This window comes from Salvelinus sp. IW2-2015, linkage group LG2, assembly GCF_002910315.2.
Source record: "Salvelinus sp. IW2-2015 linkage group LG2, ASM291031v2, whole genome shotgun sequence".
NCBI classification, from domain to species: Eukaryota; Metazoa; Chordata; class Actinopteri; order Salmoniformes; family Salmonidae; genus Salvelinus; species Salvelinus sp. IW2-2015.
Genome location: NC_036839.1, coordinates 22,548,709 through 22,563,584, shown reverse-complemented (window position 1 = coordinate 22,563,584; position 14,876 = coordinate 22,548,709). Strand labels below are relative to the sequence as shown.

Here is a 14,876-nt window from a genome sequence, read left to right as displayed (position 1 = left end):
TGATTATTTATTTAATGTGATTAGTGATTAATCTAATCATACGAAATGTCTATCCCTCACTTTAAGGTCAACCCTGTTACGTGAACTGAAGTTTCATATAAATGGTGAAACTATTCCTTTTGAAAACAAATATATCAAAAGAAACATTGAACATAATAGTCAAATCGTAGTGGAAAAGCAGGTGACCTGGTTCTGCTCTTATTGGCCAATTTGTGGGCCTCATTTATCAACCGTGCTACATTTCTTACTAAATTCTGGCATACAATGAGATTCTAGGTCTAGGACTTTTGTGCGCCACAAATTCTTGGGATTTATCAAAAATAATACAGCAAATGAGGGCGTTTTCCAGGCGGTGTTGTAGCACTCGTTCACCACCGCACAAATATAATATGGCTCTGGTTTATCAATGAAAATATGTGTATATGTTGTGCAACACACACACCATGCCTGGAAAACGCCCTCCATTCACATTTTATGGTAACAAAAACGCCCTCATTTGCTGTATTATTTTGAGATGTTGGAACTGGGCCATGATAGTTCCTAAAAGAAGGTGCAATGGCAAATTTGATCACATTTCTGCAGAGGTGTGGGCAGAATGTTACAGTGACTTTTCCAAATAACAAAATGCACGCTGTCTAGCGAATGCCAAGCACTGGCCGTGCATTCTGCAAGATTGATTGTCCTTTCAAGCAATTTAAAAGTAAATGCTACAGTCCACACTTCCATGCAAATTATGAGTTGTTGTTCAATATTTTGTTTATAAACACAGTCATGTATTGATATCTCCTGGCTTGGTATAGGCTCTGAAATTAAATAGGTTAGGCTATGATTTCACGCTCCTAATCCTATTGCACAGCAAAAACTGGAGCCTACCCATACTGTCACATAGGACTAGGTCTACTGTCAAGGCTACCGGTCTATTTTCTTTCCAGCATGCTTGCCTATTGAATGAGCGATTGATAAATGGTAGCCTACTATTTGTTGTGTTGTGGGAATAATTTAAACTAGTTATGTCAGAAAAGGAGAGAGACGTCCTGCAATATAATTTTGATTTAAGCCTATATAATACAAGTAAAATAAACTTATTAGAGGACATGCAGCTATGCGATCTCCTTACCAATGGAAAATGCATCTGTTTTATCATTAGGCCTACGTTTTAATGTTCTTATTAGCCTACCATTATTATGGGAGGTGCATCGAATGAGAGGTGCAAACACCTCCCATTTCCCCCAAACTAACAATAAGCCTATTTGCTTGCAATACAGTTGATCAACCTTCTAGAAGTTGTGTTCACGCAGGGTTTGAGATTTGCGCAGAGATATGCACACTTTCCCGTCAAGTTCAACATTTAAAAATACCAACCATTGCGGGAAAAAATTATGCATGCAAGGTTACTTTATTTTGCACTTAATAGGCACTTACTATAGTATGTTTTTATTTAACCTCTTGAGATGGGATTTTTTTATTTATTAAGTTGAACACTTTGACATAAAGTTAAAATGAGGTGAAATAAAACTTTTTTGACTGAGGTACACAACCCAAAAGGTACTTATTTGATGGAACGACCCAGCAGCCTTTATCTGGCTGATCCTGACTGAGATACAGGGCCTGAAAGACAGACAGACGGAGGCTGTGTGTGTATGGCTGTGCCATGGCTTGCACTGTTACACCCAGAGATAGGAGGGGGTGGGAGGCAGAAGAGAGGGAGGTGCTGATGATAAAATGGGCATGGGGTGTTTGGTTTGGAAGTGGGAGATGAGGCGAGACTAGGTAGGGCTGTGCGTGTGTGAATGCTGGGGAATACTAATCCCAGTAACTAACCCTGTTCTGGGATCTCAGTTAATCCAATCAGATGACCAGTTTCCATCAACCTAAAGACCTGCAGTTGATAAAGGTGCTTATTAAGTAAGAGTGATACAATGGTTATCCCAGTTGCAGATCAACTATACTGATTGGTTGGGAGGAGATTAAGTTATAACTCAGGGAAGCCATGAATGAATAACCATTTAAAATGTTATGTTGACACAATCCCACCCATGGTTTTATAACCTCTGACCCTGGCTCCTGGCTGTAGACAAGCCCTGATGACCCTCTCCTTTCCCCACTACACTGACAGGTTCTGCCAATGACTGACGAGGTAGCTTGCAGCAGCAGACAGAGAGTCTGTGGGGTGAGGAGAGGAGCCTCAGGGTTCATACAGATCTGAGAATAGAAAAGACAGATACAGTAAGTGACCTGGCTCACCTATTGTATAAAGCCCTCAAACTCAACTCTGTACCTTGAAGCCAGTTCCACTGTATTTTTTCATTGTTCCCCTCTAATCAAAGACTGAGTTATACCTGGGACACCAGGGGTGTGCAATTAGTTATCAGGTGGAACAATAAACCAGCAGGCTCTGGACCTTGTAGGGTAACAGTTGATATGAAGGGACACATACACACCAAGAAATCTGACACAGATCCACTAGTTATAAAGGCACATGGTGCATGATCTTTCCCAGAGTCCTAAAAATAAAAACACCATATGAAACATGCCATATGATCTGAGCAAGCATGTCAGAGGAGAGCTACTGTCTGGCAGCGAGTCAGAGAGACAGGCAACAAAGAGGACTGGGTATATTTATCCTTTACACCACAGGAATACAACAGCATGACATGACCGGTTTAAACGGTTAAAAGAAACACTAACACACAGTGTGCTGTACTTATCTGGACACTCAAAACCATACTGTAGGCCAACACATGAGCACACACTACATAAACAGAGAGCTGGAGAGCTACCATGGGAGGCAGACAGTAGCAACACGCCCTGCCCACGTGAGGATCTGTCTTTTGCAGCCATCTATTTATTTCCTGTGTTTGAGACGTGACAAATCCATTGGCACTTAAATCTCGCTGGATTGATTGCTTTCATTTTAACCCGTTAATGTTACGACCACGGAAATATTTGAAATGACCTGTCAAACACATCCTGATAATGGCTGAAATGGGCGCAGTGCAATACAGTACGTTGTCATTCGGAAAGTATCCAGACCCCTTGACTTTTTCCACATTTTGTTAGGTTACAGCGTTATTCTAATATTGATTAAATCGTTTTTCCCCCTCATCAATCTACACACAAAACCCCATAATGACAAAGCAAAAGCAAGTTTTTAGAAATGTTAGCAACTTTGAAAAAAACTGAAATATCACATTTACATTCAGTTGAAGTCAGAAGATGACATACACCTTGCCAAATACATTTAAACTCCGTTTTTCACAATTCCTGACATTTAATCCTAGGAAAAATTCCCTGTCTTAGGTCAGTTAAGATGACCATTTTATTTTAAGAATGTGAAATGTCAGAATAATAGTGGAGAGAATGATTTATTTCAGCTTTTATTTCTTTCATCACATTGCCAGTGGGTCAGAAGTTTACATACACTATTTGGTAGCATTGCCTTTAAATTGTTTAACTTGGGTGAAATGTTTAGGGTAGCCTTCCACAACCTTCCCACAATAAGTTGGGTGAATTTTGGCCCATTCCTCCTGACAGAGCTGGTGTAACTGTGTCAGGTTTGTAGACCTCCTTGCTCGCACACGCTTTTTCAGTTCTGCCCACAAATTTTCTATAGGATTGAGGTCAGGGCTTTGTGATGGCCACTCCAATACCTTGACTTTATTGCCCTTAAGCTATTTTGCCACAACTTTGGAAGTATGCCTCGGGTCAATGTCCTTTTGGAAGACCCATTTGCGACCACGCTTCAACTTCCTGACTGATGTCTTGAGATGTTGCTTCAATATATCCACATCATTTTCTTCCTCATAATGCCATCTATTTTCTGAAGTGCACCAGTCCCTCCTGCAGCAAAGCACCCCAACAACATGATGCTGCCACCCCCGTGCTTCACGGTTGGGATGGTGTTCTTTGGCTTGCAAGCCTCCCCCTTTTTCCTCCAAACATAACGATGGTCATTATGGCCAAACAGTTCTATTTTTGTTTCATCAGCCCAGAGGACATTTCTCCAAAAAGTACGATCTTTGTCCCCATGTGCAGTTGCAAACCGTAGTCTGGCTTTTTTATGGTGGTTTTGGAGCAGTGGCTTCTTCCTTGCTGAGCAGCCTGTCAGGTTACGTCGATATAGGACTCGTTCTACTGGATATAGATACTTTTGTACCTGTTTCCTCCAGCATCTTCACAGAGTCCTTTGCTGTTGTTCTGGGATTGATTTGCACTTTTCGCACCAAAGTACGTTCATCTCTAGGAGACAGAACTTCCTGAGCGGTATGATGGCTGCGTGGTCCCATGGTGTTTATACTTGAGTATTATTGTGTGTACAGATTAATGTGGTACTTTCAGGCGTTTGGAAATTGCTCCCAAGGATGAACCAAACTTGTGGAGGTCTACAATATTTTTCCTGAGGTCTTGACTGATTTCTTTTCCAATGATGTCATGCAAAGAGGCACTGAGTTTAAAGGTAGGCCTTGAAATACATCCACAGGTACACCTCCAATTGACTCAAATGATGTCAATTAGCCTATCAGAAGCTTCTAAAGCCATGACATAATTTTCTGGAATTTTCCAAGCTGTTTAAAGGCACAGTCAACTTTGTGTATGTAAACTTCTGACCCACTGGAATTGTGATACAGTGAGTTATACGTGAAATAATTTGTCTGTAAACAATTGTTGGAAAACTTACTTGTGTCATGCACAAAGTAGATGTCCTAACTGACTTGCCAAAACTATAGTTTGTTAACAAGAAATTTGTGGAGTGGTTGAAAAAAACAGTTTTAATGACTCCAACCTAAGTGTATGTAAACTTCTGACTTCAACTGTAAGTATTCAGACCTTTTACTCAGTTCTTTGTTGAATCACTCTTGGCAGCGATTACAGCCTCAAGTCTTCTTGGGTATAACGCTACAAGCTTGGCACACCTGTATTTGGGGAGTTTATCCCATTCTTCTCTGCAGATCCTCTCAAGCTCTGTCAGGTTGGATGTGGAGCATCACTACACAGCTATTTTCAAGTCTCCCCTGAGATGTTTAGCTGGGTTCAAGTCTGGGCTCTGGCTGGGCCAGTCAAGGACATTCATTTACATTTACATTTAAGTCATTTAGCAGACGCTCTTATCCAGAGCGACTTACAAATTGGAAAGTTCATACATATTCATCCTGGTCCCCCCGTGGGGAATGAACCCACAACCCTGGCGTTGCAAGCGCCATGCTCTACCAACTGAGCCACACGGGACCACAACATTCAGAGACTTGTCCGAAGCCACTCCTGCATTGTCTTGGCTGTATGCTTAGCGTCATTGGCACAGTGGTCTAAGACACTGCATCTCAGTGCTAGAGGCTTCACTGCAGTACCTGGTTCGACTCCAGGCTGCATCACATCCGGCTGGGATTGGGAGTCCCATAGGGTGGCACACAATTGGCCCAGCGTTGTCCGGGTTTGGCCGTCATTGTAAATACGATTTTTTTCTTAACTAACTTGCCTAGTTAAATAAAGGTTAAATAAAACATTTTTCAAAAATTGTCCTGTTAGAAGGTGAACCTTTGCTCCAGTCTGAGGTCCTGAAGGATTTGGAGAAGGTTTTCATCATGGATCTCTCTGTACTTTGCCCCGTTCATCTTTCACACAATCCTGACTAGTCTCCCAGTTCCTGCTGCTGAAAAACATCCCCACAGCATGATACTGCCACCACCACGCTTCACCGTAGGGATGGTGCCAGGTTACCTCCAGAAGTGACGCTTGGCATTCAGGCCAAATAATTCAATCTTGGTTTCAACAGACCAGAGAATGTTGTTTCTCATGGTCTGAGAGTCCATTATGAGCCTTTTGGCTTTTACTGAGGAGTGGTTTCCATCTGGCCACTCTACCATATTAGGCCTGATTGGTGAAGTGCTGCAGAGATGGTTGTCCTTCTGGAAGATTCTCTCATCTCCACAGAGGAACTCTGGAGCTCTGTCAGAGTGACCATCGGGTCACCTACCTGACCAAGGCCCTTCTCCCCCGATTGCTCAGTTWGGCCGGGTGGCCAGCTCTAGGAACAGTCTTGGGGGTTTCAAACGTCTTCCATTTAAGAACGATGGAGGCCACTGTGTTCTTGGGGACCTTCAATGCTGCAGACATTTTTTGGTACACCTCCACAGATCTGTCCCTCGACACAATCCTCTCTCCGAGCTCTATGGACAATTCCTTCGACCTCATAGCTTGGTTTTTGCTTTGACATGCACAGTCAACGGAACCTTATATAGACCGGTGTGTGCATTTCCAAATCAATTGAATTTACCACAGGTGGACTGCAATCAAGTTGTAGAAACATCTCAAGAATGATCAATGGAAACAGGATGCACRTGAGATTAATTTTGAGTGTCATTGCGAAGGGTCTGAATACTTATTTAAATAAGGAATTTCTATTTTTATTTTTAAATACATTTGCAAAAATGTCTTGTTTGCTTTGACATTATAGGGTATTGTATATAGATTAATGAGGAAAATGTTTTATTTCATCAATTTTAGAATAAGGTTGTAACGTAACAAAATGTGGAAAAAGGGAAAGGGTCTGAATACTTTCTGAATGCACTGAATGAGTGCCTTCTAAGAAATGTTACAATAAATTGAATACCTTAATTCTCACATAAATCCCTGAACTCCATGAATTATTTGTCTGTGCCAGTAAAATGTTTTATGTGCTATAATTCAGTCAATATCTGATGGATTTTAAACATTCTAAACATTTGGAGTATCTTCATATATTGTCCAACTGTTGCATTAATGATATATTTTGACCCCACGGGGTGAGATCTTGCGTGGAGCCCCAGATCGAGGGAGATTATCAGTGGTCTTGTATGTCTTCCATTTCCTAATAATTGCTCCCACAGTCGATTTCTTCAAACCAAGCTGCTTACCTATTGCAGATTCAGTCTTCCCAGCCTGGTGCAGGTCTACAATTTTGTTTCTGGTGTCCTTTGACAGCTCTTTGGTCTTGGCCATAGTGGAGTTTGGAGTGTGACTGTTTGAGGTTGTGGACAGGTGTCTTTTATACTGATAACAAGTTCAAACAGGTGCCATTAATACAGGTAACGAGTGGAGGACAGAGGAGCCTCTTAAAGAAGAAGTTACAGGTCTGTGAGAGCCAGAAATCTTGCTTGTTTGTAGGTGACCAAATACTTATTTTCCACCATAATTTGCAAATAAATTCATAAAAAATCCTACAATGTGATTTTCTGGATTTTTTTCCTAATTTTGTCTGTCATAGTTGAAGTGTACCTATGAGGAAAATTACAGGCCTCTCTCATCTTTTTAAGTGGGAGAACTTGCACAATTGGTGGCTGACTAAATACTTTTTTGCCCCACAGTATATATATATATAAAACCTATATGTTGTAAACGTAACAATTTTGATGACCGTTGCTATAGACAGAGTCTCTTTCTGCTCATCACACACAAAGCCAAGCAGAATGCATTGATTGAACTTGATTCATCAATGTGAAAATAATGAAGCAATGCCCCGATTAGCTTGAGAATAATTCATATTGACAGCAGCTGGTACAGCAGCACAGATCCAGGTCAGTGCTCTGTGCTCAGACTGTGAATGCTCTTGGTAGTGCCCAACAAAAGTCTATTGTAGTCTACTACATATTGACTGTAAAGGGATGAATAAAGGAATAAAGATCTTCTCCCCTAGAGAAGGAGGAGTCCCATTAGCCCATTCTGGCCAGGAGTGTTCCATTCTCACACCTGGGTGGGTGTCATTCACAATTCCTGACAAAGCCCCTGCCCCCTCCTCTTTCTATGGTGCCTGAATTGTAAGAGTGAAATATAATATATCATAATGTCAAAGGTGAGRCTCGGTCTTTTGTTACATTCTTTGACTAAATGCAGCCTAGACGCCCTGCCTCTCTTCTAATCTGCATTGTTACCGCTGGGAAACCATTGGGAAACCGTTTGTCCATTGGACTTAACCAAGACCCTACAGTGTCATTGTAATGAGACCAACAAAAGCATCAAGAGATGTTTAACTTTTTTCTCACAGGGAAATCTGACACTAATCTAAAACTTCCTCTCCACCCCTTCCCCCTGGGGCCACACACACACGCACGCACGCACGCACGCACGCACGCACGCACGCACGCACACACACACGCACCCCATTCAATTATGCTATGTCTCTGTGGTCATTAGCACCAAGGTTCCATGCTCCCTGTGGTCTGGCTACTGGTGCTACTGGTGCTTACACATGCTGATGGATCCTCCGCTGGCTAAGCTGTCAGATCTCACACAGTGGGGAGAGGGGCCGTATGTGTGTGAGTGTGTGTGTGTTTGTGTGTGACATGGAGCACAACAAAGCACTCAGGCATGTAGTCCATTAGGCCACTCACTCTCTGAATTCAGCCATGTCAAAGGTCACTCATTGAGTGATATTTTCTCACCAGTCCCCTCTCTCTCTCTGGCTCCCACAGTAATGGGAGACCAAAGTGCCTGGTAGTCTAATCATCTCTAGATATAGAGCCACTGTCCTGCACCAAAAAAGCCCCAGATTGATTAAGTTTTACAAACCAAAGTTGATGTTTTACAGCCTTGTTGCAAACATCCTTGGCCAGTAGTGTTACCATTGTCTCTGTGTCAATGGTAACGCCAGCCAAATGGCACAGACAGAAAGTCAGTCAGTCACAGAGTCAACAGCATCACAGTGTTGATATTCTGGGGAATAGTTTCAGAACCCTATGGGCCCGGGTCACAAGTAGTGCACTAGAATAGGGTACCAATTGGGATGCCCAGACAGTGTCTATCTTCTGTTAAATAGTTTTACAATGTGACAAAATAACAATCATGATAACCCGCCATTCTGTCAGCAGGTTAACTCCATGGCAACCGCTCTCCTTTTCTTAGGTCCAGTGGCATTTGGGAACAGCATAAATATAATGTTTGACTTGGTAACCCACTGACTGGAATTGTAGCAATAATCAAGCCACATTAAATAAAACACAACTCCCCATGCAGAAGTAGATTTTATTTTATTTCTAAAATTAGAATAGAACTGAAATAAAGACTAGAATGTGTCCTGAACATATCTCTTTATCCACTGATTCTCTGGCTCTCAATCTGTAAGGCACCTAAGTGCCAAGACAGCACAAACAGATCTGGGTCCAGGCTATCAATCTGTGGCAGTTCACAACAGTTTTAAGACAATATTCTGATTAACCTGAGGTATGCTGTAATATCTCTGCCTGTCTTTTTCAACCATCGTTCTACCTCCTGTCGTTCTGCCACGTGTCTTTGGATGAATGGGGAAAGGAAATCTAGGTCTGAGACTTAAGTCTTGTCTTGCGCATTAATTATTATGTTTCAAACTGGTGACAAGCTGCCCCCCTCCTTCTTTAGAACTTCCATACATGGACTAGCCTACATATGGCTAATTAGCCACAGTGGTAAACAACAACAGAAGCACCCATGTGTGTGTGTGTGTCATAGATACAACATGAAGAGCTGCAACAGGGAGATAGGACTCTAAATCAGTCACTGTCCCTCTCAGTCACAGACCACCTGCTGACACATACTTCACTGAACACCACAACAAAGACAAAGTAAAAGAACATTCCCTAGTCGCCAAGGTAAAGGTTCAGCGTTGGCCTAGTTTATATGTCCCACATACCTACCAACTCACCGACAGACACATGCACGTAGGTACACACACAAGTACACATAAGCACGCACCCATACACTTTCGGTTGTGTAAAGCACCCCACCGAGTGCCATGTAGATCAGTTCCAAACAGTCTGCCAGGCTCACTGGCAGCAGCAGCAGTAGCAGCTATACAGGCATTAGTTCTCCACTCACCTCTCCTGAACCAGCCAGTACACACAGCCCTCTTTGAACCAGCCACTGTGCGCGCAACCCCCCCCCCCCACCCCGCCATACTCTTCCAACTGCATTCTCAAAAGCCCATCCAGCTTTGGGCTATGTTATGTGTGGTTTTTACTGTGCATCTCAATGGAAGAATCAGTGAGTAGAGAGGCATCGGGGGGGGGGGGGGGGGTAAAGACAAGCAAAGACTGGAAATGAAAGAGATGAACATCAAAGGAGTTACGATGCACTGTAAAAGACCACTGGGGAGGTGTATGTGTGTGACGGGGTGGGGACAATCCAGTTCTGAGAAACGTCTTTATAAAAAAAATCCACAAGGTATTTAGTAACATTCAGTACCGTTCAGTCACACATCGAGACATCATGACATCACTGTTGCTGCCATTAAGCCCATCAACCTCCCAAAATGTTCCTCTTTCCCTCTTTGCTGCAATTTGAAGACATAATTGAGTTGAGAACTGTGATTTGGTTCTTACACTTGTGTTCCCTTTCTTAAATAGAGATGACAGCTTCACCTCAGTCAGTCAGGGAATCTCTCTCTTAGGGGCTTTATTGGCATGGAAAACATGTTACATTGCCTTTTCTCCCAATAGATATGGGAGTTTATAAAATTTGGATTTGTTTTTCGAATTCTTTGTGGGTCTGTGTAAGAGGGATTATGTGTCTCTAATATGGTCATAAACTTGGCAGGAGGTTAGGAAGTGCAGCTCAGTTTCCATGTCATTTGTGGGCAGTGTCACATAGCCTGTCTTCTCTTGAGAGCCAGGTCTGCCTACGGCGACCTTTTTCAATAGCAAAGCTATGCTCACTGAGTCTGTACATAGTCAAAGCTTTCCTTAATTTTGGGTCAGTCACAGTGGTCTCTCTTCTCTCTCTCTGACGGTTTGGTGCAGATAAACAACCTCTCCCTCAACGTTAGCAAAACAAAGGAGCTGATTATGGACTTCAGGAGGAGCCAGGCTGCCCCCATCCTCATCAACGGGGCCACCGAAGATGGTCAATCACTTTAAATTCCTCTGCGTACACATCTCAGAGAGGCTGAAATGGTCTAACCACACGGACACCGTAGTGATAGTCAACTACAATCTTTCTCCTGCTGCTCCACCCCCCCCATTCATCACTGTTGCAGTTGTTAATATGTATATCATAATTTTTTTTATTAAAATTTGTATTGTTTTTATTTCACTCAACTGGTCTATGCCTGCTGTCCCCCTATGGTCATTCCCCCCACCTCCTCAACAGTCTTTACTCTGCCTCCACCAAATGGACATTTATTTATTCATCTTTGCCACAGTTGTTATTTAAGTGATAATGCCCGAGAAGCCGGTGTTTGGAGGATATATCGGCATGGATGTTGTTAGGCCCGAGACGAAGTGGAGGGCTGGCAAACCGTACCAATATATCCTCCAAACACCGGCTTTGAGTGACTTTTATACAACTGGTTACCAACATATTCGAATAATGATTGACATGTTTTCATTAAAAACGTTATTTTCTGAATTTATTCATACTATTTCATCCTTCCAAAATATATAGCCCCGACCCAAATCTAGGGTTGCTACCCAAGCCGACTGGTTGTTCGTTCTATCGGTTCGGTTGCCAGAGACGTGTCCCAGTCGTTCATTCTCAATGTTCCACTGTCATACTGGCTGGCAACATTCTTATCCCTTGCTTGCTAGCTAGCCAACTAAGGCTAACTTACAGTCACATGAAAAATTRCAGCCAGAATAACAGCAAAGTAGCAGCATTTGCATTTGTTTCAGCTGTTTTTTAGTGACATGTATTTGGATACATCCATAACAATGAGCTAATGTGGTGCAATTTCACCTGGCATCGAAAATGTGCTGACTCGTCAGGACACTGTTGTTCAGAGGAGCTAGCTGCACTTCGTTTCGTTTGACGTTTTTTTCCATTTTCATTTCTTTCTATATATCCATAAAAATTATGCCAGCTGATTCATGATTTCAACTGGCTGATTTCTCAAGGATGATCAATAGAAACAGGATGCACCTGAGCTCAATTTCGAGTCACAYAGCGAATGGTCTGAATACTTATGTAAATAAGGTTTTTCTGTTTTTTATTTTTTATAAATTTGAAAGAAATTCTAAAAACTTGTTTACACTTTGTCCTTAAGGGGTATAGTGTGTAGATTGATGAGGAATAACATTTATTTAATACATTTTAGAATAAAKCTGTAACATGRCMAAATGTGGAAAAAGTGAAGGGGTCGGAATACTTTCCGAATGCATTGTATATAGTATTATTTCTATTGTTGTTTTTTACGACCATTTTCATTATTTTATTTCACTTAGTCCTGCATATTGGAGCTCAAAGCCTAAGATGTTCACTGTACCCTGCAATCACACCTGCAACCCTGAATCTACCTCCGTCATGTGAAGCAAGCCTCCATTGTGTGAACTGACATTGACAGGCAGCATTTAGTCATAATGTCTGTCTGTCTGTCGTAAGGAAAATAACCCTTTGATTAAATATACTATAATGTGACGTAATCATAAAAAGTAAAAAAAAACATTATGCAAGGAAAGTTGAAGGCCAGAGCTGGAGCTGGTGTTCTAAATGATTCATGTCATTCATTTGACTGGTAGGAAGAGTTGCGTGGAGTCCGACTGCTTCTAATATGAGCATTTGTATTACACAAGGACTGACTGGCAAGGAATTCAATGGACAATATTCAGTCCCTTCAGGATTTTGTGATTCTGTGAGGACTTGTAAATTTGACCAATCACTGCACTATTACTGCATAAAACAGTTAAATCAGCAACAAGCTCTCACAGTCTCACTGCAGAATGAGACATTTATCCACGTTGCTCCAAATGTCAAACTTCTAAGTGTTTTTGACACCCTGGGTTGACTCCTCCTACTCAGTATTATTCCGTTACTCCAAAAGTCACATTTCTAAGTTGCTTCAAACGTCAAATTTAGAAGGTTRAGGGTTAAGGTTTTGGATAGGGTTAAAACAWAAMGTTTAGGCACTCATTCCAAATGGTTAAGGTAACGGTTAAGGTTTGGGATAGGGTTAAAAAAAATAACAACAAAAATCTTCTGATCCACATCGCCCTAGYWAAACCCAAGCCTACTTGCTGGTAATAGCGCTCACTGTTGCCCCTAGTGTCCGGTTTTGAAGGCATTTCCCACTGAAGTCACTCTTGAGCGATCTGCCTGCAATATTATTGCATAAAACTGACCGATCACTACAGTACAAAAAAAGGGCTTGCAATTTCAACCTATCATCACACATTTAATTAAAAAAAACGTTTTTAACTAGGCAAGTCAGTTATTAAGAACAAATTATTATTTAGAATGATGGCCTACTGGGGAACAGTGGGACCGGCCTTGTTCAGGGGCAGAACGACAGATATCTTTTACCTTGTCAGCTCAGTACCTTTCGGGTACTGGCTCAATGCTCTAACCACTAGGCTACCTGCAGCCCCACATTTACAAATTGGACAAAATCATTGCATATTACCATGCAAAATGTCAGAAATGCCTCAGTAAAATCAAATATTTTTTTACAAATCGTGTACAACCCGGTGTGTATAACTACTTCCATAAATGTTTGACCCATGTACAAAATTTCACAGCCATTGCATCAGAACAGGACTCAAAATGGTAGTAAGGACCGGCCAGCCAGCCAGCTAGTCAGTTAGCATAGACACTGTACTTTGGCTGCATGGATCCCTTCTTTACGTCACAAATCAGTTAGCTAGTTTCCATTACCATCATAGACAGAAGCCAGGCAATGCCAATCTATTGATGTCACTAAGCAGGCAGGGTTTTYCCTGACCATTGATTTCTTCAAATATGCTATAGGTTTTCACAGCATGGAGGGACTCTATCTGGTTGATGGAAGTTGAGAGCAGCTAATGAGTAGTGACCATTCACTGTGTCAGTAGCAGCTTGAGACAACACAGGGACACCAATACACCTTAAGTTAAGTGAAACAAAGTCTATATCAATCTCTCACCTGCTGTTGAATTTCTCTGGGTGCTTCTCTCTCATCAAGTGGAAGCGATGAGCGATGGACGCATCCTATAGTGGGAGACATAGAGCAGTTTTAAGCTACTACTGGGGCATCACCTTTGTGCTTGTGATCCTGTGCCTATGTGGTCCTAGGACTGCGCTAGGGATAATAACAGGGACAAAAAGTCACCACCTATCCCCCTGCCCTGCTTACCCCCTGTGTTGTGTGTTTGACCCCAGCCCTGGATTACCTCTGGGGGTAGGGGGTCAACGTAATCAGTCAAATGGCTCCAACACTAGGAATGACCCCACTTATAAATATGGGGTATGGGTGTTTGTGTTCTCCAGAGCCCGTCTTAGCTCTGTCATGATCTGAGGCCTGAGGGCAGGGTGATCTCACTCATATTAGTCTTGTGTGGTGGACAGAGCACAGAGTGAGAGATGGTGACTTTGTACTATAGGATAAAAAGCATGAAGATGAATAAGTGATTTTACTAGATGGTAAGGAGAGGTTATCCGGTAATGGACAGGCAGAGAAGATGGGGTATGGAGGAAATGGTCAATGCGGCGATGGACGTCATGTCCTGAAAGACAGACAGCTGGCTTCCTACCAGTTGTGGTGATGGTGATGATGGTGGCTATGAGAATGGTTACTAGACTGCAATGAAGATGGCAATTATTTTTGGCATTTTGATCTGCTCATAGAAATAAATGGACAACGAACCTTTGGAAAGGCCATCAGGTCAAACCTATTCTCAACAATGGAAAAAAGTCCCTGTCATCAGTCACTGATGTTGTCTTGACGACATTGCTGAAATTGAAACTAGAGCACATTCTGCTAACACAAAGAATGATTAAAGCAAAGACAGAATGTCAAAAGAGAGAGAGAGAAGTGGAAGAAGAGAGAGGTAGAGAGACAGAGAGAGAGAAAGAGATATTGCCAGAGAAAAGACGAGGGAGAGATCCAGAGAGCAATAGAGAGAGAGAGCGAGAGAGAAAGCCATAGAGAATGAAGGAGGGAATAATTGACAAATCAGACCTGTCAT

The 14,876-nt window shown here is 42.2% G+C and overlaps 1 pseudogene; it reads right to left on the bottom strand.

The window, feature by feature from the left end:
• The window catches only part of LOC111977005 (diacylglycerol kinase beta-like), a 159,324-nt pseudogene that overhangs the window by 33,306 nt on the left and 111,142 nt on the right, over window positions 1-14,876 (bottom strand).